Source organism: Pongo pygmaeus, chromosome 20 (assembly GCF_028885625.2).
Source record: "Pongo pygmaeus isolate AG05252 chromosome 20, NHGRI_mPonPyg2-v2.0_pri, whole genome shotgun sequence".
NCBI lineage: Eukaryota > Metazoa > Chordata > Mammalia > Primates > Hominidae > Pongo > Pongo pygmaeus.
The window spans coordinates 22,021,961-22,048,740 of record NC_072393.2 but is presented as its reverse complement, the minus strand read 5'-3'; the positions used below and the strand labels follow the sequence as shown (position 1 = coordinate 22,048,740).

Genomic DNA, 26,780 nt, shown 5'->3' with positions numbered 1-26,780 from the left:
TAAAATAATTTTTATAACCATAAAAATAACCCAGTAGGCAATAACAATTGTATATATATTTTTTTTTCCTGAGACAGAGCCTCACACTGTCACCTGGGCTGGAGTAGCTTGGATTACAGGTGCCTGCCACCACACCCAGCTAATTGTTTGTATTTTTAGCAGACACAGGGTTTCACTATGTTGGCCAGGCTGGTCTTGAACTCCTGACCTGGTGATCCACCTGCCTCAGCCTCCCAAAGTGCTGGGATTACAGGCATGAGCCACCACACCTGGCCATAATTGTACATGTTAAAATAAGTAAAAGTGTAGAATTGGGTTGTTTGTAATACAAAGGAATAAGTGCTAGAGGTGATGGATACCACATGTATCCCAATGTGATTATTATATATTGTATTTGTGTATCAAAATATGCCAAACATGGCATAAGTATATATACTCATGTGCCCACAAAATTAAGAAAAATAAATTTAAATGATTAAAATAAAAATAAAAATTTAACCTATAAGAACAATATTCTTTAACTTATTTGCAGTTTGAAGCCACTGGCAAAAGAGATGACTACAGATGTTAGTCCATTATGTTACCAAATAGTATATTGTTACCATCTTTTACCTATGACTTTTGGTAAGGTGGAAAAGGTTAATCTTTGTGGCATAATAACACTTCATTGAATGCACAATAATATTTACCATGTTAAAAATGTTGAAAGTTACCTTCACACATAATTTAAAATTTTTAACATGTACTGCATTTTATTATATAAAAGTACAATTAGTATAATATATGCATAATATACTAGTTTTCTCATAATGCAAAAGAATAGTATTCTTAACACCTACCTCGTGCATCACTCAATAGTATAAGTTAACCATAAAGAACCTCTCCACTTAGATTTTCATCATGCATCTTACATTTTAATATTCTTACTCATCCACAGAAAAGATCATAAATAATGCCCACCTAATGAAAAATAATCTCTCATACCTCTGATGCAGCAACAAATGATCACATGCTTTCACAAGTGAATTAAGAATGAAGAAACAGCAGAAAATGAGTTGTTACGTCATTTGCTTTTCAAAAAATCTGTAATTTTTTTAAGAAACAAAGTATAATCTGGATATAGTTATTACTCTACAAAAATATTTTACTCCTCTTAACGTTATATACAAATAATTTTTCTACCAACTTTACTTTTAGATTATTTTCTATACTCGCAACTCTCATTTAATAGAATATTCAAAGTGTCACTTTCCTCATATATTTCTACTATAAATTCTGGTATTTACATAGACTTAAATTTGGATTTTTTTTTTTACTACATCTTTGAAAATATATTTTCATATAAACTCTGGTGTTTTCTAAGCTGTAGTTTTTGAAAAAGGGTTTCCCCAAATTTATTACATTTGCAAGACAGTTATCCAATATAAATTCCCTGATGTTGAACAAAGTTTGAGAAACCTCTTCAGAGTTTTTCTCTAGTACAAAATGTGGACAATAAGATCTGATACAAGTAAAGGTACTTCAACCCTCTTTATGTTTGTAATGTTCATCTTTAATATAAATACTCTTCTTCACTTTAAAGGATAATATTTTCTGAAAGATCTTGACAGTAATTGCACTTATCATGCTTTTATTAAGCATGAACTCTCTGGTGTTTAGTAAGATGTGAGCAGATACTGACATCTTTTTCACAGTCTATATTTTTACAATTTTTCTCAAATATAAATGATTTTCTGTGCAAAAAGGTGTATTAGTTAAAAATTTTGCCACATTGTTCTCACTTGTAGGAAATTTTTCCAGTATGAATATTACCTATAATCAAGTGTGACAACCATTTAAATACTTTGTTACATTCTCCACATTTCTAGGATTTCTCACCAATATGATTTCTTTTATGATTAGAAAAGTTTGAGTTGTTGTCAGAAGCACTGTCACATCTTAATGGTTTGTGGAGTTTCTCTCCAGTATGAATTATCATATGTGTGTTAAGAATTGAGGACTAGTTAAAGCCTTTGCCATATTTTTCACAATCATAGGGTTTCTCTCCAGTATGAATTTTCTTATGTTTAGTAAAAATTGAGGACTGGTTAAAGGCTTTGTCACATTCTTCACATTTGTAAGGTTTCTCTCCTGTATGAATTATTTTGTTCAATGAGGTTTGAGGACTGGTTAAAAGCTTTGCCACATTCTTCACAGTTGTACAGCTTCCCTCCATCATTAATTATGTTTAGTAGGAGTTGAGGCCTGGATAAAGGCTTTACCACATTCTTCACATTTGTAAGATTTTTCTCCAGTATGAGTTACCTTATGTTTAGTAAGGTTTGAAAATTGGTTAAAAGCTTTGCCACATTTTTCACATTTGTAGGGTTTCTCTCCAGCATGAATTATCTAATGTGTAGTGAGGGTTGAGGACTGGTAAAAGGTTTGCCACATTTTTCACATTTGTAGGGCTTCTCTCCAGTATAAATTATCTTATGTGCAGTAAGTTGGAGGGACAGGCTAAAGGCTTTGCCACATTCCTCACATTTGTAGGTTTTCTCTCCAGTATGAATTATCTTGTGTTTACTAATGGATGAGGATTTGTTAAAAGCTTTGCCACATTCTTCACATTTGTAAATTTCTCTCCTTTATGAATTATTTTATGTTTAGTAAGGTCTAAGAATCAGTAAAAAGCTTTGAGACATTCTTCATATTTGTAGGGTTTCCTTCCAGTATGAATTATCTTACGTGTAGGCAGGGTTGAGAAGTGGTTAAAAGTTTGTCACATTCTTCACATTTGTAGGATTTCTCTATGGTATGAATTTTCTTGTTTAGTAAGGGATGAGAACTAATTAAAGCCTTTGCCACATTCTTCACATCTGTAGAATTTCTCTCCAATATAAATTATCTTATATTTAATAAGGTATGAGAATGAATAGAAATCTTTGCCACATTCTTCACATTTGTAGGGTTTCTCTCCAGCATGAATTATCTTATGTGTAGTAAGGGTAAAGTACTGATGAAAAGCTTTGCCACATTCTTTAGTAAGGGAATAGGAGCAGTAAAGGCCTTTGCCATATTCTTCACTTTTGTAGAATCTCTTCAGTATGAATTCCAATATGAATTATCTTATGTCTACTAAGATGTGAAGACCGCCTAAAAGCTTTGCCACATTCTTCACATTTGTAGGGTTTGTCTCCAGTATGAATTAGCTTATGTTTAGTAAGGTTTGAGGAATGGTTAAAAGCTTTGCCACATTCTTCACATTTGCAAGGTTTCTCTCCAGTATGAATTATCTTATGCGTATTAAGGTTTGAGAATCGGTAGAAAGTTTTGCCACATTTTTCACATTTGTAGGGTTTCTCTTCAGTATGAATTATCTTATGTTTAGTAAGGGTTGAGAACATACTAAAGGCTTTGCCACATTCTTCACATTTGTAGGGTTTTTGTACACTATGAATTTGCTTATGCCCAGCGAGGTGTGAGGACCGCTTAAAAGCTTTGCCACATTCTTCACATTTGTAGGGTTTTTCTCCAGTATGAATTTTCTTATGTATACTAAGGATTGAAGATCGGTTAAAAGCTTTGCCACATTCTTCACATTTGTACGGTTTCTCATCAGTATGAATTATCTTATGTTTAGTAAGGGTTGAGAACACACTAAAGGATTTGCCACATTCTTTACATTTGTAGGGTTTCTGTCCAGTATGAATTCTCTTATGTGTAGTAAGGTGTGAGGACCGATTAAAAGCTTTGCCACATTCTTCACATTTGTAGGGTTTTTCTCCAGTATGAATCATTTTATGTATAGTAAGGGTTGAAGATCGTTTAAAAGCTTTGCCACATTCTTCACATTTGTAGGGTTTTTCTCCAGTATGAATTATTTTATGTATAGTAAGGGTTGAAGATTGGTTAAAAGCTTTGCCACATTCTTCACATTTGTAGGGTTTCTCTTCAGTATGAATTATCGTATGTTTAGTAAGGGTTGAAGACCGTTTAAAAGCTTTGCCACATTCTTCACATTTGTAGGGTTTCTCTTCTGTATGAATTATTTTATGTTTAGTAAGGATTGAGAATACACTAAAGGTTTTGCCACATTCTTCACATTTGTAGGTTTTCTCTCCAGTATGAATTCTTTTATGTGTAGTAAGGTGTGAGGACTCCTTATAAGCTTTGCCATATTTTTCACATCTATGGGATTTCTCTTCAGTGTGAATTATCTTATGTTTAGTAAGGGTTGAGAAAATACTAAAGGCTTTGCCACATTCTTCACATTTGTAGGGTTTTTCTCCAGTATGAATTATCTTATGTCTAGTAAGGGTTGAAGATTGGTTGAAAGTTTTGCCATTTTGTTCACATTTATAGGGTTTTTCTCCAGTATGAATTAGCTTATGCCTAGTAAGGTATGAGAAGTGGTAGAAAGCTGTGCCACATTCTTCACATTTGTAGGGTTTCTGTCCAGTATGAATTCTCTTATGTGTAGTAAGGTTTGAGTCCTGGTTAAAAGCTTTGCCACATTCTTCATATTTGTAGGATTTCTCTTCAGTATGAACTCTCCTGTGTCTAGTAAGGGTTGAAAACCAGATAAAGGCTTTGCCACATTCTTCACATCGGTAAGAATTCTCTCTAATATGAATTCTTTTATGCTCATGTAGGTGTAAAAGCATGCAAAATGATTTGCCACATTTTTTACATTTGAAAGGTTTCTTTCCAGTATGTTTTGTGTTATGTCTATTTGAATTTAAAAGTTTATGAAAGACTTTCACATATTTATCACGTTGAAATATTTTGCTCTCGGTAGTTGTCAAACACTGGTTTAGTTCATTATAACCTTCTTTGTGCACATTACACTCATTCATACTTTTACAGCCTTTTCTTAACTGTAAATCCTTATGTCCACATTTTACATATTCTCTCAGTATCACTTTTTGAAAAGAATCTTTAATGCCTGGTCCTAGGCAAAAGTCTTCAGCAAAATGAGAACATATAACTGAAAGAAATAAAAATATCAAATTACTCCACTTACTAGACTCAGATATAGATTACAAATCTAACCTATAATATTATACAAAATGCATAAACCAAATAGCATAGCAAAATACCAAAGGCTCTAATTTTTTATAGACATATATATGTAACAAAAACATACTAACCAAAATACATCTGAGAAAAAATTATAAATGAGTTAAGTGTTTGAAGTACCCCAGGTGAGCACAAAGTCACACAGAAGGGAAAAGCAAAAGTTTGTTACGTTTACCCAACATGGCTATTCCTGCTCCCCAATATAACATAATGCCTTTAGAAGTAAATTCCCAGCCAGGTGCAGTGGCTCAACCTGTAATCTCAGCTACTTGGGAGGCTAAGGTACCAGGAACCAAGACTGCACCACTGCACTACAGCCTGGGGAAAAGAGTGAGAATACATCTCAAAAAAAAATAAAAATAAAAATAAAAATAATAAAAATAAAAAAATAAATAAATAAGAGATAACTTGCCAACTTTTGATTTTGTTTAAAAAAGACTAGTGAAATACCGGCTCAAACTTCTTTATTATTTGCTTGTCCAGGCCTTTCCACACACTGGTTTCTGTCTTCTATGATATATAGTGCAGAAATAAATGGTGGTATACTTTGGAATGACAGTTTGAGTCTGCTGAGACCAAAGGTAAATGTTACAGCAGTAGAGACACTGCAGTGCCACAGAAAGAAAACAAGTGTAGCAAGTGATTACTGAATATTAAGAAAAAAGATGACTAGGTGCAAGGTGCGGTGGCTCATGCACGTAATCCCGGCACTTTGGGAGGCCTAGGTGGGTGGATCACGCATTCAACAGATTAAGACTATGCTGGCCAACATGGTGAAATCCTATCTCTACTAAAAATACAAAACTTAGCTGGGCATGGTGGCACGTATCTGTAGTCCTAGCTATTCAGGAGGCTATGGCAGGAGAATTGCTTGAATCTGGGAGGTGGAGGTTGCAGTGAACCAAGATCGCGCCACAGCACTCCTGCCTGGTGACAGACTGAGACTCCATCTCCAAAAAAAAAGATGAATAGTTTCCTTTAACTAAAAAATAAACACAAAATTTCAGACAAGACACACTCAAAGAACATGCTTGAGAGACTCTCAGAATCTCTGACTCAGACAATTGTTCAAAGTATGCCAGGAAAAGGCCATATTACAAAGATTGTGACAGGTGACTTTTTAATGTTCAAATTTTAATAAAAGATTACAATGTGGCGAGGTGCAGTAGCTCACACCTGTAATCCCTCACTTTAGGAGGCTGAGGTGGGTGGATCACCTGAGGTCAGGAGTTTGACACCAGCCTGATCAACATGGAGAAACCCTGTCTCTACTAAAAATACAAAATTAATCTGGCATGGTGGCAGGCACCTGTAATCCCATCTACTTGGGAGTCTGAGGCAGGAGAACTGCTTGAACCTGGGAGGTGGAAGTTGCAGTGGGTGGAAATCATGCCATTGCACCCAAGCCTGGGCAACAAGAGCAAAACTCTGTCTCAAAAAAAAAAAAAAAAAAAAAAAAATTATAAAATTTTGAGGAAGAAACGATAAAAAATGAAATAAATTGAGTAACACTCAATGAGTGAAATATGAACACAGACAACTACAGAAAATCAGAAAACTGGAAATAAGAACAAAAATATTTAAAATATTAGTAAAACAAATTAGGGAGGTAAAAAAATATTTTTAAAAAAACCTGAAAAATCTTGAAAAATGATGTAAAAATAAAAAAGCTCAACAAACTAGGATACAAGCAAAGATATTTATATCAAACACATATACATAAGCAAAATTGTAAAAGTCACAGAAAAGGGACTCTTGGGAGCTGCAACATAAAACTCTTGTGTTGGCTGGGTGCAGTGGCTCATGCCTGTAATCCCAGCACTTTGGGAGGCCAAGGCATGCCAACAACCTGAGGTCGGGAGTTCAAGACCAGCCTAACCAACATGGGAGGGAACCCGTCTATACTAAAAATACAAACTTTGCTGGGTGTGATGGTGCCTGCCTGTAATCCCAGCCACTCAGGAGGCTGAAGCAGGAGAATTGCCTGAACAAAGGAGGCAGGGGTTGCAGTGAGCTGAGATCATACCATTGCACTTAGCCTGGGCAACAACAGCACAACTTTGTCTAAAAAAAAAAAAGGGTTATTTGCAAGAATACTCATGAGATAGCAAGTGGATTCTCCACAAAAGTTTTGCAGGTCAGAAGGATAATGTGTAATATAGTCAAAGTTCTGAAAAAAATAGCTATCAAGTGAGTATAATACCATCACAAAATCTGTCCTGCTAAATAGAAAAAAAAAACTTCAAAACTAAACAAATTCTAAAGTAGTATATTGTCACTACCTTACATATAAAAGGTGCTGAAAGCAGTTGCTTCCAATGAAAATAACAAGATTCAACAAAACAACATACAGTCATATTAAAATACATTATTTTCCAGGAAAGAGATGCACATACATAAAAATAAATTTCTTAGCACAAAGAATACATCTATATAGATACATGAAATAAGAAAGAAGTAAAAGCATATAAAATAAAAATAAAGAAGACACAAAGAGACAGAGAGAAAATGTGGGACAAAGATACAAGAATCAAATAGAACAATAAATTAACATTAGTAAGTCTCTTTGTTTCAGAAAACTTTGTGTCTGTACAAGCAAAAGAGATTATGATCAGGAGGTCCAGAAGCCTGTGTTGGTGAAGGAGACAGGTTCCTGCTACAGATTCAGTGTCTGGGGTTGAGATAAGCCAGAAGTCTTCTAGGCACCTGTGTATATTCTTGGCAGAAAACTCTAGGGGCAAAGCTATTGTGGGCATAATTCCTGAGGGTAAAACCTTGTCCTGGGAGAGGAGTGGCCATGTCAATTTCTAGTGGGTATGGTCAAGAGTGGGTCAGAATCATGTAGTTCTCAGAACATTTTTACTCTTTCTTCCCTCTCACCCTAGGAGACACAGAATAACAGGACAATGTACAGTGTGACAACCTGTGTGCAGAACAAACCCTCACTTCCCTCAGACATCTGAAGTCTCCCTCCAGCTGGGCTGGAGGCCTGTGATGGTTAATACTGACTGTCAACTTGATTCAAGGATGCAAAGTATTGATCCTGGGTGTGTCTTTGAGTGTTGCCAAAGGAGATTAACATTTGAGTCAGTGGGCTGGAAAAGGCAGACCCACCCTTAATCTGGGTGGGCACCATCTAATCAGCTGCCAGCACAACCAGGATAAAAAAGCAGGCAGGAAAACGTGAAAGGGTTACATTGGCCTCGCCTTCATCTTTCTCTCATGCTGGATTCTTCCTTCCCTCAAATATCAGACTCCAAATTCTTCAGTTTTGGGACTCAGACTGGCTCTCTTTGCACCTCAGCTTGCAGACGGCCTATTGTGCGACCTTATGATCATGTGAGTTAACACTAAATAAATATACATATATAAATACATATATAAATACATATATAAATATATATATATAAATACATATATAAATATATAAATACATATATAAATACATATATAAACACTAAATAAATATACATATATATCCATCCTATTAGTTTTGTCCCTCTAGAGAACCCTAATACAAGGCCCCTGTGGTAGCTCTCATCTGACAAAAAAAGTTGTAGTTTGCTGAACACCAATTATCCAACACCAACTGGCTGTTCAACAACTCCATTCTGACACCACCCAGAGCCAACACAGAATCCACAAGTTCAGAGCTCAGTCCCACAACACTGTCGCAACTACAGATGCCAGTCACATGGCTCTGGATAACCATCTATTTCTGAACTACTGCTAACAAGCCAAGGTCTTCCACATCTTCCTCCTCAAGTTCAATAATTTGAATAATTTGAAAGACTACTCAGAAAACTCAGCAAAGCACTGAACTTACATGTTGGTAACAGGCCCCCAAAATCTGGCCATAAAGTGGCCCCAAAACTGGCCGTAAAGAAAATCTCTGCAGCACTATGACATGTTCATGATGGCCATGATGCCCCTGCTGGGAGGTTGTGGGTTTACCGGAATGAGGGCAAGGAACGCCTGGCCCACCCAGGGTGGAAAACCACATAAAGGCATTCTTAAACCACAAACAATAGCATGAGCCATCTGTGCCTTAAGGACATGCTCCTGCTGCAGATAACTAGCCCAATCCCCATCCCTTTATTTTGGCCCATCCCTCCATTTCCCATAAGGGATACTTTTAGTTAATCTTTTATAGAAACAATGCTAATGACTGGCTTGCTGTTAATAAATACATGGGTAAATCTCTGTTTGGGGCTCTCAGCTTTGAATCTTTTCTGATTTCCCACTTCACACCTCTATATTTTTGTGTGTGTGTCTTTAATTCCTCTAGCACCGCTGGGTTAGGGTCTCCCCGACTGAGCTGTTGTTGGCAGTAGAAGATAGAGGAAAAAAAAGTACAAATACATAGAAATTGAACAACACACCTTCAGCATGCTCCTGTTCAAAATTTGAAATATTTTGAAGATGTCCATAACGCTCAATGTAATCTACAGATTTAATGCAATGTGAGATTGAGGGAGGAGAATCGCTTGAAACCAAAAGGCAGGGGATACAGTGAGCTGAGATTTAGCCACTGCACTGTCACCTGGGCAAAAGAGCGAAACTCCATCTCAAAAAAAAAAAAAAAAAAAAAAAAAAAAAATTACAATAGCATGGTTTTCTTGCAAAAACATTAACTTTTTTTTTTTTTTTTTTTTTTGAGATGGAGTCTCGCTGTGTCACCCAGGCTGGAGTGCAGTGGAGCAATCTCAGCTCACTGCAACCTCCACCTCCTGTGTTCACGCAATTCTCCCACCTCAGCCTCCCAAGTAGCTGGGACTACAGGCACATGCCACCACACCCTGCTAATTTTTTGTATTTTAGTAGAGACAGGGTTTCACTTTGTTGCCCAGGCTGGTTGCAAACTCCTGAGCTCAGGCAATCTGCCCGCCTCAGCCTCCCAAAGTGTTGGGATTACAGGTGTGAGACAGTGCACCCAGCCTGCTTAACATTTTATAATTTGATTATAAACTATAACTAGCAAAACACCCATAAAAAAGAACAGAGACATTAGACTTTCTGATTTCAAAACACATTAAAAGCTGCAATAACAAAAAGTGTGATACTTAAAGATAAAAAGATGAAAGAAAAGAACAGAGAGCCCAGAAATGAAGCCTTCTGTATATGATTACATGATCTTTTGCAAAGTTGCCATGAGCACACGATAAAGATAATTTTCTCAAAAAATAATGTTAAAAACATCAACACTGATGAAATAAAGTTACATCGTTTTTTAACTATATTCACAAAATTTACAAAAAAATTCTGTAGACATGTGGCCAGGTGCAATGGCTCACGCCTGTAATCCCAGCACTTTGGGAGGCCAAGGGGGGTGATCACCTGAGGTCAGGAGTTCCAGACCAGCCTGACCAACATGGAGAAACCGTCTCTACAAAAAATACAAAATTAGCTGGGTATGGTGGTGCATGCCTGTAATCCTAGCTACTTGGGAGGCTGAGGGAGGAGAATTGCTTGAACTCGGAAGACAGAAGTTGCCGTGAGCCAAGATCGTGCCATTGCACTCCAGCCTAGGCAACATGAGTGAAACTCTGTCTGAAAAAACAAAAACAAAAACAAAAAACTTAGACATGAAAAAGTAACAAATCTCTTAGAAAAAAGAGATGACATGAGCCTTGGCACCATTTTCTTACATATGATATTAAATGCATGAACAACAAAGAGAAAAACAGAAAAATGTAACTACACTATACTTGAAAATTTCCACACATTAAAAAAAATTCAAAAATCATGTGATAGTAGTTAATATTCACAATATATGAACAACTCTTAAAACTGAACAATAAAGCTAAATTGATTTAGAAATGAGCAAATAATTGAACACAATTTTCATCAGAAAAGATACACACATAGAAAAAGAGCGTTTGAAATGACACAGAAAATTAATACTTTGTAGAGAAACACATGAAAATAACAACAAAAAAATTGCCTCACACCAAATCTGTTGATGATGTAATAAAAATGAAACCTATGTTGATTGTTAGCAGAAAACAAAGATACAGTCATTATTTTAAAATGTTATGTTTCTCAAATAATTAAAAATGGAATTATCATCAAATACAACAATCCCATTTATGAATTTATAGTCAAAATATGCAACACAAGACCTGGAAGACCTATTAGAACATCCATGTTTTTTGTACCCGTATTCACAAAAGCCAAAGGGCTGAAGCAACTCAGATGTCTCCTGATTTATAAACACATCAAAAATGTTGCATATATATATATATACATATACATACAATGAAATATTATTCAGTCTTAAAGAAGAAAATATTGTCACATTTTAAGAGAAACTTTGCAAATATTATGTCACCTATATGCCAGAAACAAAATGATGGATACTGTATGATTCTGCTTATATATCTTAAGTAGTCACACTTATAAAAACAGAAATTGGAAGGGTGTTTGTCAAGGGCTGGGAAGAGGGTAAATGCGTTGTTGTTACTTAATTGGTACTGGGTTTTAGTTTCACAAGATGTAAAACTTTTAGAAGTCTTTTGCATAACAATGTGAATATACTTAACATGCCTGAAATATACAGCTTCTTTTTGAGACAGGGTCTCACTCTGTCACCCAAGCTGACATGAAGTGGCACAATTAAGGGTCATTTCAGCCTCAAACTTCCAGGCTCAAGTCATCCTCCCCTCTCAGTCTCCCAAGTAGCTAGAACCACAGGTGCACACCACCACGCCTGGCTATTTTTAAAAAATTTTTGTAAAGAGAGAATCTTCATATGTTGCCCAGGCTGGTCTGACACTTTTGGGCTCAAGTGATCTTCCTGTTTTGGACTCCCAAATTTCTGAAATTACAGATGTGAGCCCCCCACATGTTGGGCCCTGAAATGTACACTTAAATAGATTTAGGATGCTAAATTTTATGTGTTTTTACAACAACTAATTTTCTAACTGAAAAACTGAAAAAAATAAAGAATTACAAATCTTTTAAAAAATTACCTTCAAATCACAGAAGTGCTTCTCTTACACAAAGGAAATATATATTCATGATTAAACAAATCATGAAAATAAAAAATGGTGAAAATATTTACATGACTACTCACTTACACAAGATAAAACAACCATTGAAAACCAGCTAAGAAAGAATATATACAAGAGGCAGGGCGCGGTGGCTCACACCTGTGATCCCAGCACTTTGAGAGGCTGAGGCAGGCAGATCATGAGGTCAGGAGATGGAGACCATCCTGGCTAACATGATGAAACCCCGTCTCTACTAAAAATACAAAAAATTAACCAGGCGTGGTTGCAGGCACCTGTAGTCCCAGCTACTCGGGAGGCTGAGGCAGGAGAATGATGTGAACCCGGGAGGAGGAGGTTGCAGCAGTGAGCTGAGATTGCTCCACTGCACTCCAGCCTGGGTGTCAGAGTGAGACTCTGCCTCAAAAAAAAAAAAAAAAAAAAAAAAGAAAGAAAGAATATACACAAGATAAGCCATAACCAATTTTGGGGTCATATTTATAGATAAACACACACATATATATGAGTATGATAGACATATGGCTGATTTATCTTTTAATTCAACCTCACATTGACATAAAGTATACAGACAGAATTGCAAATTGACTATAATACACAACCAAAAACCATGATAAGCTGATATTAAGATACCTACACTGAAAACACCACTAATATGAAACTGCACAGGAAAAGACGTTTACTCATACAATTTGGTATGCAACATTAATGTACCATTAAAAAAGAATTTGTCTAACTACAGTATTTGACTGTAACTGTACTCATCAAAGGCAGGTATTTTGAAAAATTGGCAGTAAAATTTCAGAGAATATGCAGTATAATTATAAATAAAATATTCTGATGAGAAACTTCTAATAAGCATTTAAAAGAAACAAGTGGCCGGGGGCGGTGGCTCACGTCTGTAATCCCAGCACCTGGGAGGCCAAGGCAGGTGGATCACCTGAGGTCAGGAGTTCAAGACCCAGCTTACCCAAAATGGTGAAACCCCGTCTCCACTAAAAACACACAAAAAATTAGCTGGGTGTGCTGGTGGGCACTTGTAATCCCAGCTACTCAGGAGGCTGAGGCAGGAGAATTGCTTGAACTAGGGAGGCAAAGGTTTTGATGAGCTAAGATCACACCACTGCACTCCAGCCAGGCGACAGAGCGAGACTCCTGTCTCAAAAAAAAAAAAAAAAAAAAAATTGGGAATTACAACTACTCAAGCCTCTTGTAACAAGACAACCAAATGTGGACCCTAATGCAGACCCAGCAGCCTTGCAACCAAGTTACAACCCCACTCCACTACAAACCCAGAGGGCATCCCAGAACACTGGGGACCCAAGAAAAGAAGATCTTTACCTCCTGAAATCAGCTTATGAAAACTTAAGAAGTTGTTTGCCATTTCAAATTCACAGACACCAATAGTAAACTCTATTGTGCCCACTGTCAATGTTTCTATTTTAACATAGCACTGTAAGTATGTGGCAGAATAATGAAAAAAAAACATTTTTTTAAGCCATTGAAACTGAAGACAAGTAAAAAGTTGCTATTTGAGGAATATATAATCTTACACATAAAAAACCACAGTACATTGAAATTTGTCTAAACTAATAAATACAGTCAGTAAATTAAGAAAATATAAAATTAACATAAAAGTGTAAGTTATTGTTCTACACACTTAAAACAAGCAATTGGATACAATAGAAATAAAAAATTTTTTATTAGGCCGGGCATCGTGGCTCATGCCTGTAATTCCAGCACTTTGGGAGACTGAGGCGGGCAGATTACGAGGTCAGGAGATAGAGACCATCGTGGCTAAAACGGTGAAACCCCGTCTCTACTGAAAATACAAAAAAATAAGCCAGGCATGGTGGCGGGCACCTGTAGTCCCACCTACTCAGGAGGCTAAGGCAGGTGAATGGCAAGAACCCGGGAGGCGGAGCTTGCAGTGAGCAGAGATCGCACCACTGCACTCCCGCCTGGGCGACAGAGTGAGACTATCTCAAAAAAAAAAAAAAAATTAATTTTTTAAGATTAATAATAGTGATTCTGCTGGTTCAGCCTCCTGAGTAGCTGGGATTACAAGTGCCCACAGCCACACCCAACTAATTATTTATATTTTCAGTAGAGACGGGGTTTCACCATAATGGCGAGACTAGTCTCGAACTCCTGAACTCAAGCGATCCACTGGCCTTAGCTTCCCAAAGTGCTGGGATTACAGGCTGCGGCCAAGAAAGCAATCTTTTAAAAAATATAATTAAAATAATAAATTTCTGAGAACAAATTTAACCCGCAATGAAAGATATAAATCAATAAAAGAAATTAGGCAAGATGCAAATAAATTTAAAAATATTTCATATTTATGGATTGAAAAAATAAATACTGTTAAAGTACCCTATTCTCCAAAGTAATCTATAGATTCAGCAAACTTCCTATCAAAATTCCAGTGGCATTTTTTTCTTATAGTAATGAAAACTATGATTCTAAAATTTACAAAAAACTACAATAAACTTCAAACAGCCAAATTAATTATGAGAAAAAAAAACAAAGCAGAGGGACATCATACTTTATAATTTCAAACTATATTTCAGGAATATACTAATAAAAACAGGATAGAATGTTCAGAAAATTAACATAAAAAGCAATAGAACAGAGACCACTACCCTCACACATTTTAGAAATGATGCAAAAAGAGAACTAATAAAATAGTTTAACATAAAGTTTCTCAAAATCATGCAGATGCAGATATTTGTGTGTCCTCCAAAACAACGGAAAAGCAGTCAGATTGTGCGGTCTCATATGCCATGAAGATGATTTGGCTCTCACTGTAAACTTGAAGGAATATCAATGAAGAGAAAGAAGAATCCTTAGAGAATTTAAAAGCATAAGACAGAAGATGGCCCTATGTGAGAACAAGAACAACAACAAAAAAAAATCAAAAAAATGCCTCAGGCTTCCGAGACACTCTTTGCTTTGGAACATAGGTTCCCAAATCAGCAGGACAAATTTGGTGATGGTATTATATTCACTTGATAACTATTTTCTTTTCCTTTTTTTTTTTTTTTTGAGATGAAGTCTCGCTCTCGTCCCCCAGGCTGGAGTGCAGTGGCACCATCTTGGCTCACTGCAACCTCTGCCTCCCAGTTTTAAGCAATTCTCCTGCCTCAGCCTCCGGAGGAGCTGGGATTACACGCACCTGCCACCATGCCCAGCTAATTTTTGTATTTTTAGTAGAGACAGAGTTTACACCATGTTGGCCAGTCTGGTCTCGAACTCCTGAGCTCAGGTGATCCACCCGCCTTGGCCTCCCAAAGTCCTGGGATTACAGGTGTGAGTCACCGCTCCTAGCCAGGACTGGCTTTTTTTTTTTTAATCTTTCAACCTTTCATCTACGTCAACTGTTTCATTCACTCTCACCTACCTGGGGGTTTGACTACCATACTGTGTCTCTTCATATTCCAGGGATCTTTTCCTTGCTCCAGACAGGTGACCAGATCTGGCTTAGAGACAGCAATACCTGCTTTATTAAAAATAAATAACATGAATCTGGCCCATATTCTCAAATTATCTACCTAGTACCATGCTTAGTAAAGAGGATGTAATAGAATATTCTAGAAAATTTATCCCAAAATACTATTTAATGACAGAAAGTTCTTAACATTTAGAAAATATTTTAAGTTTGTAGGTGCTTAATTTCACCACCCAGTACTCATGGATAAAAAATTAGTGGTGGCATGTAGATTTTAACATATGGACAACAATATTTTATACCACTAAATTTCTGAAATTACCACTACTTTAGAGTGAAGGATACAGACTGGCTCAGAAATGTAAAAAGATCAGGCCAAGATAAAACATCCTGAAGAAATTTTTTTCCACATGGACAATTCCTCAAGATTTTTTTAAAACAGGCATCAGAAACTCATTTATGCAAAGCATAAATTACCAAAAATTATTCTACAAAAACAGAGAAATGAAAACTTTAGGGTATATAAGGGATTGTGTATTAAAGTTATTCTCACCCAAGAAGACCAGGTTTCTGTAGTTCTCTAACATCACTTTCCTATACAAATCTTGCTGAGCAGTGTCCAGGCATTGCCACTCCTCCTGAGAGAATTCTATGGCCACATCCCTAAATGTCAACGGCCCCTGAAACACACACACACACACACACACACACACACATTTACACGTGGGCAAAATTTATCATTTGAATTAAGGTTAAATGAGAGAGTAAAGAAAATTCATTCTGACTTACAGGAATGACTGAAATTATCCAACAATTTTCAACACAGAAATATTCTCTAATGTATTCTCTAACTCTGAGAGAAGAGAATGGTATAAGATGTACAACACCAGTGTATATATACTTTTATGAATAGTAAAGTATAAAACTAAAGGCATAAACACAAACATGTACATATTTTAGTGCTATATTTGCCACACAAAGAATGAGTTGTGTATATTTTTCAGACAAAAAAGATATGTTGAGTTAGAAGGCACCTTTCAAATTTTAATGTGAACAATAAACTGGAGATCTTGTGCAGATTTTTTTTTCCAGAAGATCTGAAATAAACTCTGAGTTTCTGAATTTCTAACAAGCTCACTAGTAATGCCAATGTGTTTGTCCCAGAAAGAATATTTTGTCAAATATCCAGTAAGTGGATGAACCTGTGTTTTACTCAATTTTTCTGCCCTGTAAACAAAGACAAGAGTCTTCATTTTCCAAAGACAGATAGATATATGCAAGGAAAACCCAAGAAAGAAAGGCAGCTGCCAGATTAAATGTGATGGTTTATGCACAGTTCTTCCTTAGCTACATAGATACTTAATAATGAAGAGAAAAATAATTAACTCTATAGTGAAATAAATGTTTCAGAGAGCTCTTTAAGTAAATTTTAAAATCAACTGCATTAGGACAAATGTTCATGATGTGCTGATGAACACAGAAGAAGACATCATCACTGCTGAGATATTGCCCCTCAAAAAGTAAATTACAGTTTGAAGTTAACCATACAGAAAAATCAGTTTTATGCAGAGTTCAAAATGCAGATATCTTCTATGTTCTGTAATTTTTAATAACGTTCTAAAGTAATCTTTCTTTAGCATCTGAGAGAGCAGGTATCTCTCAATAACTTTTTCTCAGAACTTTCAGGGTAATAAACACCATCCTGTTTAAATAAGCATTTTATTAATCCTGTTCCACATAGAGTTAATGGAGAAAACAGATGAAGCCACAACATTACATGTTATTTATCTTTACTAAGGACCCCAGCTTTCTGCCAATGGGAATCTTGAATATCTACATTTTCCCATGTTCAACGGCAACAAAGGGAACATTTTAAGTAGTGCAGATTATAAATTCATTTTAAGAATTCTGCATGGTGTATAAGCCATGATTTAGAGAGTGTAGAAAAGGTTCTGGGATATAGGAGAGAAACATTTCGCAGAGACCCCTGACTATCACAAGAATTTTTAAAAGTAGTTAAAACAAACTCATTAGAGGAAAAGAAACACAAGTAGAGAAGTAAAGGTTTGCAAGGACTAAATGTATGGCACTCCAAGAGGCAGAGTGGACACAGCTCTTCATCTGAGACATATTTAGCTGAAAAAAAAAAAAAAGCCATTTTTCCTCTTTTGCCTTCTTTGGAAATCCTTTTCAGATGACATTCTCTGGAGAAGTTACACCTGCATCTTGAGAAAATTATTGTAAAGAAGTCAGCACCACCTATTTACCTGCTAGCCTCACAACCACAGAAAAAAGAACAAAGAACTGCAGAAAAAGCCCACCCATTTTTGTCCTTTATAACAGCAGAGATTCAGGAACAATGAGTTGCTCAATGAATATAAAAATATGTTTTTCTATTTGTATTCATGTGCCTGCCCTTGCCACAAACACCAGCAATTTCTGCTACAGTAATAAAAATACGGTCACACTGACCTCTTCCTATCAAAACCAAACAGAACAGTTCCTGTGACCACCTTTTAGTGCAAAGGTGAAACTTAACTCTCATGAATCTATCTTGAACTCCACACACTTGATTCTGTTCTCGCCTTAAGAGTCACATGAGACACAATTAAAACATGAATACTTTCACCTAGAACAATACACAGAACCTGTGGAGAGAGCACAAGTAAAGAGATTTCTGCAAATTGGCCATGTAATCCTGACACAATTCTGTCCCTGACATCCTCAAATGTCTTAAAGACACCTAGGTGATTGTGAGAGGGTTCTCAGTGACCCAAGGCTGATGGCCCAATGACAAGCCAGGCTGGAGAAACTCAGGCTGATTCTAAATAGAAAATGGAACTGCTTTGGTGGAGCTCCAGAACCTGGATCACCTATCCTGATTTACTAGCTTTTGGGTAAGAAGAAGCACAAGAATACGCTACTCCATTATTACAATTTACAGGTAGGTATAGTTGTGGTCATGGCCCTGGATACTTTGTGGCCTTGATCTCTCACTCTGAAGATGCTTGTTTACACTTATAGATTCTGTCATCAGATTCTATTTATACCTGGAGCCTCTCATATAACTGTAGCAGGTCACTAAACAAGATCTGAAAAGCTTAAAAAGCCACACTCTCATAGGGGGGCTTTAAGATGTCTATGTTGACGTCTCACAATGCAGAAAATGCATTTGGTTGGTTTTCATTATATTCACAATTGAAAGTCTGGCCCTTTCTTGTAAATCCCAGGCAGAGGCCTGACCCTATGTGCAGACTCTAGGTGGGGTTAGCCTGACTCTGCATTCTTGGGTGTTACAGCAAGCAGAGTACTATCAAAGGAGAGATCCCTTCACAGAGGCTCCTCTAGCACATTCTAAGTAATATGTCTACCTAAAAGGAAAAAACTGAGGAAACATGAATATAATTAGAGAGTTTGTTGGGGATAAGCTTGAGGATTGTAACATTGGAGCAATGATACATCCTCCAAAGACTGAACAAATAAGAAATTGAATCCCCAAATAGATCAATAACAAGCTCCAAAGTTGAATTAGTAATAAAAAGCTGGCCAGGGCCAGGCATGGTGGCTCACACCTGTAACCCCAGCACTTTGGGAGGCCAAGGCGGGCAGATCACAAGGTCAGGAGATCAAGACCAGCCTGGCTAACATGGTGAAACCCCATCTCTACTAAAAATACAAAAAATTAGCCAGTCGTGATGGCGGGTGCCTGTAGTCCCAGCTACTTGGGAGGCTGAGGCAAGAGAATGGCATGAGCCCATGAGGCAGAGGTTGCAGTGAGCCGAGATTGTGCCACTGCACTCCAGCCTGGGCGACAGAGCGAGACTCCGTCTCAAAAATAAATAAATAAATAAATAAATAAATAAAATGAAATAAATAAATAAATAGCTGGCCAGGCATGGTGGCTCACTCCTGTAATCCTAGCACTTTGGGAGGCTGAGGCAAGTGGATCATGAGGTCAGAAGTTCAAGAACAGCGAACAGCCTGGCCAACATGGTGACACCCCATTTCTACTAAAAATACAAAAATTAGCTGGGTGTGGTGGTGCATGCTTGTAATTCCAGCTACTCAGGTGGCTGAAGCAGAGAATTGCTTGAACTCAGGAGGTGGAGGTTGCAGTGAGCTGAGATTGTGCCACTTTACTCCAGCCTGGGCAACAGAGTGAGACTCTGTCTCAAAAAATAAAATAAAATAAATAAATAAATAGCCTGCCCACCAAAAATAAAACAAAGAACCAGACAAATTTACAGCTGAATTCTACCAGATGTAAAATAAGAGCTGGTACCACTTCTACTAAGATTATTTCAAAATACTGAGAAAAAGGGACTTCTTTCCAACCCATTATATAAAAATAGCATTATTCTGATACGAAAATTTGGCAAATATAAAACAAAAAAATAGAAAACTTGAGGCCAATATTTTTAATGAACATTGATGAAAATATCCTCAACAAAATACTGGAAAACCAAATCCAGGAGAACATCAAAAAGCTAATCCACTATGATCAACTTGGCTGTATCTCTGAAATAAAAGGTTGGTTCAACATACAATTAATAAATGTTACTCCTCAAGTAAACAGAACTAAAGACAAAAACCATAGGGTTATTTCAGTAGATGTTAAAAAAGCTTGCAATAAAATTTACCATCCTTCATGTCTAAAACTTTCAAAAAACTAGGCATTGGAGGTACTTACATCAAAATAATGAGTCATCTAAGTATGACAAACTTACAACCAACATACAAAATGAACACAAGCTGGAAGCATTCCTTCATGAGAACTGGCACAAGAAAAGAATGCTTTTTCTCAAAACTCTTGTTCAACATAGAATTGAAAGTCTTGGCCAGAACAATCAGGGAAGAGATAGAAATAAAAGGCATGCAGACAGGAAGAGAGGAAGTCAAACTATTCCTGTGTGCAGATGACAAGATTCTGTATCTTCAAAACCCTACAGTCTCAGCAGAAAAGCTCTTTAAACTAATAAACAACTTCAGCAAAGTTTCAGGATACTAAATCAGTAGCATCCCTGATGTACAATAACAACTACATGGTCAGTATGACCCTCCCTGTCCCCTTTTATCTTAACCTTAACTGCATCTGCCTGTAGCTTTCCAGGACTCTGTAGCTTCTGTCAGCAGAAAGGCTTCTTCCATGGCTGGAGTGAGCAGGCTGGAACATCTGCAGGGGAGGCTCTCCAGAAAAAAAAACTAACTAGGCCTTTAATAAACTCCTTTTGCAGGCTCAGTATTAGCCTTAGCTCTGAGTCACTGGGCTTAACCTTTAATTTTCATGTTAGAGTTACTCACTTGGTTTTGAAATTAAGTATTTAAAAAATTCAGCAAAATTACTGAAACACAGTGTTCACATACGAGAACAAAAATTTAAGGTGCTTACATTTTTTTTTTTGAGACGGAGTCTCTCTCTGTCACCAGGCCGGAGTGCAGTGGTACAATCTTGGCTCACTATAACCTCAACCTCTTAGGTTTAAGCCATTATCCTGCCTCAGCCTCCCGAGTAGCTGGGACTACAGGTGCATGCCACCGTGCCCAGCTAATTTTTCTATTTTTAGTAGAGACGGGGTTTCACCATGTTGGTCAGGATGGTCTTGATCTCTTGACCTCGTGATCCATCCGCCTCGGACTCCCAAAGTGCTGGGATTACAGGCATGAGCCACCGTGCCCGGCCAAGGTGCTTATATTGTATACCTTAACAAGAAAAGCAAAAGTATCTATTTCTTTTAGAAAATAAATGTCTTATTCTATTAATTCCACTAAAAATCATGCAGTAAACAATGAGTCATATGAAAACACTTCTAGGCAGTACCAAGTTTCATCTCATAATATTTAGCATGAAACTCACAAATCAAGATAGCAGGATTTGAACAGAGATATTCACTGTCAAAAATTTACCTTGCAAAAAAAGGAACTTATGTTTTTATGAATCTATGTAACTCACCAGTTATCTACCACATTTTCTCATGGAAATATATTCATTTTCTACAGCAAAAATGAAATAGAGATTTTTCCTCTTCTTTTTCTTGGCATCACTCTAAAAGCTAAGCCTTAAAATTCTGTTTGAAATCACCCAGCTATAAAAAAACACACCTGAGAAAATTTATAAACTCACTCTGGGAAAGAAAAAGGTATGTGAGAATTTTTAACAAATGACATATATGATTAGATATTAATTTTTTGAAACCCACATCTTTTATGCCCTTTGTAAATATTTTTCTACCTTTTCAAGCCCTGCTAATATAATGCAATTTACAGCTAAAAAACTGAGGTCAAAATAAGTGAACAAATCTCTTCAAGGTGACAAATCCATGAGTGGCAGTGCTGGTTAAATAACAGATGTGGGCCAGGCGCGGTGGCTCACGCCTGTAACCCCAGCACTTTGGGAGGCCGAGGCGGATGGATCACGAGGTCAGGAGATTGAGACCAGCCTGGCTAACACGGTGAAACCCTGTCTCTACTAAAAATACAAAAAATTAGCCGGGCATGGTGTCGGGCACCTGTAGTCCCAGCTACTTGGGAGGCTGAGGCAGGAGAATGGCCTGAACCCAGGAGGCAGAGCTTTCAGTGAGCCAAGATCAGGCCACATCACTCCAGCCTGGGTGACCGAGTGAGACAAAAAAACAAAAATAAAAAAATAAAAAATAAAAAATAAATAACAGATGTGTCTGACTCATGTTTCAAGTCAGGCCATTCAATCACTTGAGAGATTCTTCCACCCACTCCTGCTCACTTGTGTGCTCAAGAACCACCCACTCAGGAGACACTGCAGTATTTCTCGGTGACTGTCCCAGTTGCGTTTTACTTTGCAAGCTCTTACAACATCTCACTGGAGTCAGTTTTGTTTTTGTTCTTGTTGTTTGTCTTTTGGGATACTATTTTTTTGGCCACAAATTTTTCATTTTTTTTTTACTCTTTTTCTTTTACTATATTTATTTCACTATTTTTCTGCCGCTTCAGAGAATCCAGGGGGCAGAAATTATTTCTGTGTTTTCCCCTAATTACCAGCATCTGATTGGCTGACCAGCAATTTGTCTCCAAGAAATGAAAGCCTGGTTGAGGGAAGGCAATTTTAACATTTCAAAGGGTTACCGTTTCAAAATAAGAGTACACCAGAAGATTCCCCTCAGCCCCAGAATATCCACTTGCTCCCTTGAGACGATACACTCCATACCTCAGGTCATCTTATGGGAGAAAATAAACCAGAAGCTGAGATCCAATGGACACTCTAGCTAACATAACCATGGCAGTTATCTTGGTTTATCCCCAGATAGTACTGAAACCCATGACCAGGAAAAAACCAAAGGGTGGCTGAGGACACATCACCCCATAGATTTTCCAAAGGAGAACTTTGACCCAAAAACATTCTGGTAACATCTCTGTGCCTAGACAAGATAAAAGCAAAAGAGACAGAGATTTACTACAATGCAGTGTCACGGTATTATTATTTGCCTTCTTTTCATGGGAAATATTTACAAACAGATAACAAATCTCCTTAAATGCACCATTTAACGCTTTGCCAAAAAAATAATTAATTAAAATATGGTATAAAAAAGTACAGTAAAAGACAAATAGGCGATAATGTGAATTAGGGAGGAAAAGCTGGCATTTGGGAACGTCAGAGGAAACTGGAAATTATCTTACTGCAAGCCAGAGTGAGGCTGGAGAAATGGGGGATGGGTTCCAAGACTCTGATCGGGACACAGGTGAAAAATACAGCAGAAAATCAGTTCCCTGTGGAGTGTGAAAATAATTAAGTGGCAGGCAATTAGACTGAGGTATTTCTAGTCCCTGGATTCTTACTTAAAAAAAAAAAAATCTAACTCAGGTGCATTATTTTTAATTACTACATTCAGAGAAACAAAATTCAGGCTTCAGCAACTGTAAACTGCCAATTAAGCTCTGATTACATAACTAGGAAATTTTTCACCTTTAACGCACAAATTAAGAAACCATGTAACTGTACCTAACCAATTACTAAATTTGGTTTCTTCATCATGCATTTTATAAGACTTTTCTTCAAGCCTCTCCCACAGACCACAAACTACAAACCATAGCTGGGTGCTCTACAATTCTAGAGCCACTCTTTGATTACATTCTTTAATATTTTTGCAGTGACGCCCATAAATTTTTAATAGGAGAAAATAGCAACTGGGAACCCCACGGACCAAAGCACTTCCCATTCATGAACCCGCACCCCAAGTCAGGATTCTCCCCTGATGACCCTCTCGTGGTCCCCGCACAATCTGAGAGAGACGCGGCGCTGCGGGTGCAGAACTGCCAGAGGGCTCCAGGCAGGGCACAGTCACAGTGCAGGGAAGAGACAGGACGCCCAGGGCCCCGGCTGTCGGCGCAGCCGCCAACTTATGGCTGAAGGAGACTGAGGCCGAGCTGGGCAAGGAGAACTCAGGGAGCAGATTGGGGAGCTGACTGCGGGGAGGCCTGAGTCCCGCCACAGCCACTTCCCACCAGTTCCAAGCAACCCCTTCCCCTCTCTCGGACCCAGCACTCTCACCATTTCTAGGCTTTCAGGGGGTCCTGGCGTCTTAGCTATGGATTTCCCAATACCTTCAGGTCACGAAGCCACACACGCTGAGGACACAGAGCAGTAAAGGGGAGACCTGGAGCTCCCGCAGCAGCGAGAAACAATGGCCCAGCCACATCCCGGAAGCCGTCCTCGCCGCTCCAGCTGTGTGCCTAATTGGACGGTTCCGAGTTCTGCGTCCCTGATTGGATAAGGTTTAAGGGCCCGCCTCTTCAGGCCCTGAGTGACAGAAGATATGACCAAATGCTGGGCGGAGTGAAGAAAGAGTGACAGCCTAGGCTGCAGCCTTTTCAGGCAGGGCTTCCTCTCTGAGCTGAGCTAGGTACACCTTAGAGGGTATTTTCCCTTAACCTTGTGTATAAGGTCATAAGAACTTATAAATAATATATGGCTATTCACAAATTTAAAAAAATAATTATTTTAAAATTTCAGCTTTTGTGACCTTCCTGGCTCCTAGTCCTTTGAACTAGCACCTGAGATTTTTAAAAGGAGCCAATCTTCTGAAATAAGATGTGAGCCACATGTGAATTTTAAATTTTCTAGTAGCCAGACTTTAAAAATAAAGAAGGGCCGGGCGCAGTGGCTCACGCCTGTAATCCCAGCACTTTGGGAGGCCGAGGCGGGTGGATCACCTGAGGTCAGGAGTTTGAGACCAGCCTGGCCAACATGATGAAACCCCGTCCCTACTAAAAATAAAAAAAATTAACCAGGCGTGGTGGTGGGCGCCTGTTATCCCAGCTACTCAAGAGGCTGAGGCAAAAGAATCGCTTGAACCCGGGAGGTGGAGGGAGACGGAGGTTGCACTGAGCCGAGATCGCCCCACTGCACACTCCAGCCTGGTCAACAAGAGTGAAACTCCATCTCAAGAAAAAAAAAGAAGAGAGAAAGAGAGAGAAAAAAAAGTGAAAGAGAGAGAGAAAGAGAGAAGGAAAGAGAGAAGGAAGGAAAAAGAAGAAAGAAAAGTGAAGAGAAGAGAAGAAAGAAAATAAAAGTGAAAGAAAAGAAAGCCGGGTGCAGTGTCTCATGCCTGTTATCTCAGCACTTTGGGAGGCCAAGGCAGGCGGATCACCCGAGGTCAGGAATGCAAGACCAGCCAACATGGTGAAACCCCGTCTCTACAAAAATACAAAAATTAGCTGGGTATGATGGCAGGTGCCTGTAATCCCAGCTACTAGAGAGGCTGAGGCAGGAGAATCACTTAAACCCAGGAGGCAGAGGTTGAGGTGAGCCAAGATCACGCCATTGCACTCCAGTCTGGGCGACAGAGCAAGACTCAGTCTTAAAAATAAAAAAATTTAAAAAAGAAGGAGAAGAAACAGGTGAAATTCGTTGTAACAATGTAATTAACCCAATATATCCAAAATATTATCATTGTAATATGTGAGCTATATGTAATGATTAATGAATATATATTTATTTGGAACTATATCTTTGAAACTAACTCTGTATTTTACCTTTCTAGCAAATTGCAATTTAGTTTCTAGCAAATTGCAGCGACATTCCAGGCACCCAGTAGCAGGCCCACACATGGCCAATAGCTGTTGTATTGAATGTGTCAGCTCTGACGTCAGGAAGGTGAAGGGTTTGAACGTCCATATTCTGCCAGTGGTGAGGGGACAGCCTCTCTCTATCAACGTCTCTGTGCTGTCCCGAGGGTGGAACAGATAGTGGCCATGGAAAGATCAGAAGGTATCAAGAATAAAATCACCACAGGTAGACCATTGCTGGCCACATTTTGCCCACCTTTCTTCTAAAGATCATACAGTGAACAAAGAATGATAGGGCCACCAGGCGCGGTGGCTCACGCCTATAATCCCAGCACTTTGGGAGACCAAGATGGGCAGATCACTTGAGGTCAGGAGTTTGAGACCAGCATGGCCAACATGATGAAACCCCGTCTCTACTAAAAATATATACATTGGCTGGGCGTGGTGGCGTATGCCTGTAATCCCAGCTACTCAGGAGGCCGAGGCAGGAGAATCACTTAAACCTGGGAGGCAGAATTTGCAGTGATCCCAGAGCTTTCCACTGCACTCCAGCCTGAGCGACAGAGCGGGACTCTGTCTCAAAAAAAAAAAAAAAAAAAAAAAAAGCCTGGGCACGGTAGCTCTCGCCTGTAATCCCAGCACTTTGGGAGGCTGAGGTGAGTGGATCACAAGATCAGGAGTTCAAGACCAGCCTGGACAATATGGTGAAACCCCGTCTTTACTAAAAATACCAAAATTAGCCGTGCCTGGTGGTGGGTGACTTTAATCCCAAGCTACTCAGGAGGCTGAGGCAGGAGAATCGCTAGAATCTGGGAGGCAGAATTTGCAGTGAGCCCAGATCTTGCCACTGCACTCTAGCCTGGGTGACAGAGTGGGACTCTGTCTCAAAAAAAAAAAAAAAAAAAAAAAAAGGCTGGGCATGGTAGCTCACGCCTGTAATCCCAGCACTTTGGGAGGCTGAGATGGGCAGACCACAAGGTCAGGAGTTCGAGACCAGCCTGGCCAATATGGTGAAACCCCATCTCTACTAAAAATACAAAAATTAGCTGTGCATGGTGGTGGGTGACTTTAATCCCAACCTACTCAGGAGGCCGAGGCAGGAGAATCGCTAGAATCTGGGAGGCGGAGGTTGCAGTGAGCCGAGATCGCGCCACTACACTCCAGCCTAAGCAACAGAGCAAGACTCTGTCTTAAAAGGAAACAAAACAAAAGAATGATAGGGC

General features: G+C 38.4%; 1 protein-coding gene and 1 pseudogene across 2 annotated transcripts in view; one reads left to right on the top strand and one right to left on the bottom strand.

Annotated features, from left to right (window-relative positions):
- Nucleotides 1–26,780, top strand: part of LOC129020591 (zinc finger protein 708) — a 325,243-nt gene that overhangs the window by 186,806 nt on the left and 111,657 nt on the right. The gene's annotated exons all lie outside the window — the stretch shown is intronic.
- LOC129020599 (zinc finger protein 85-like) lies at nucleotides 726–24,159 on the bottom strand (annotated as a pseudogene).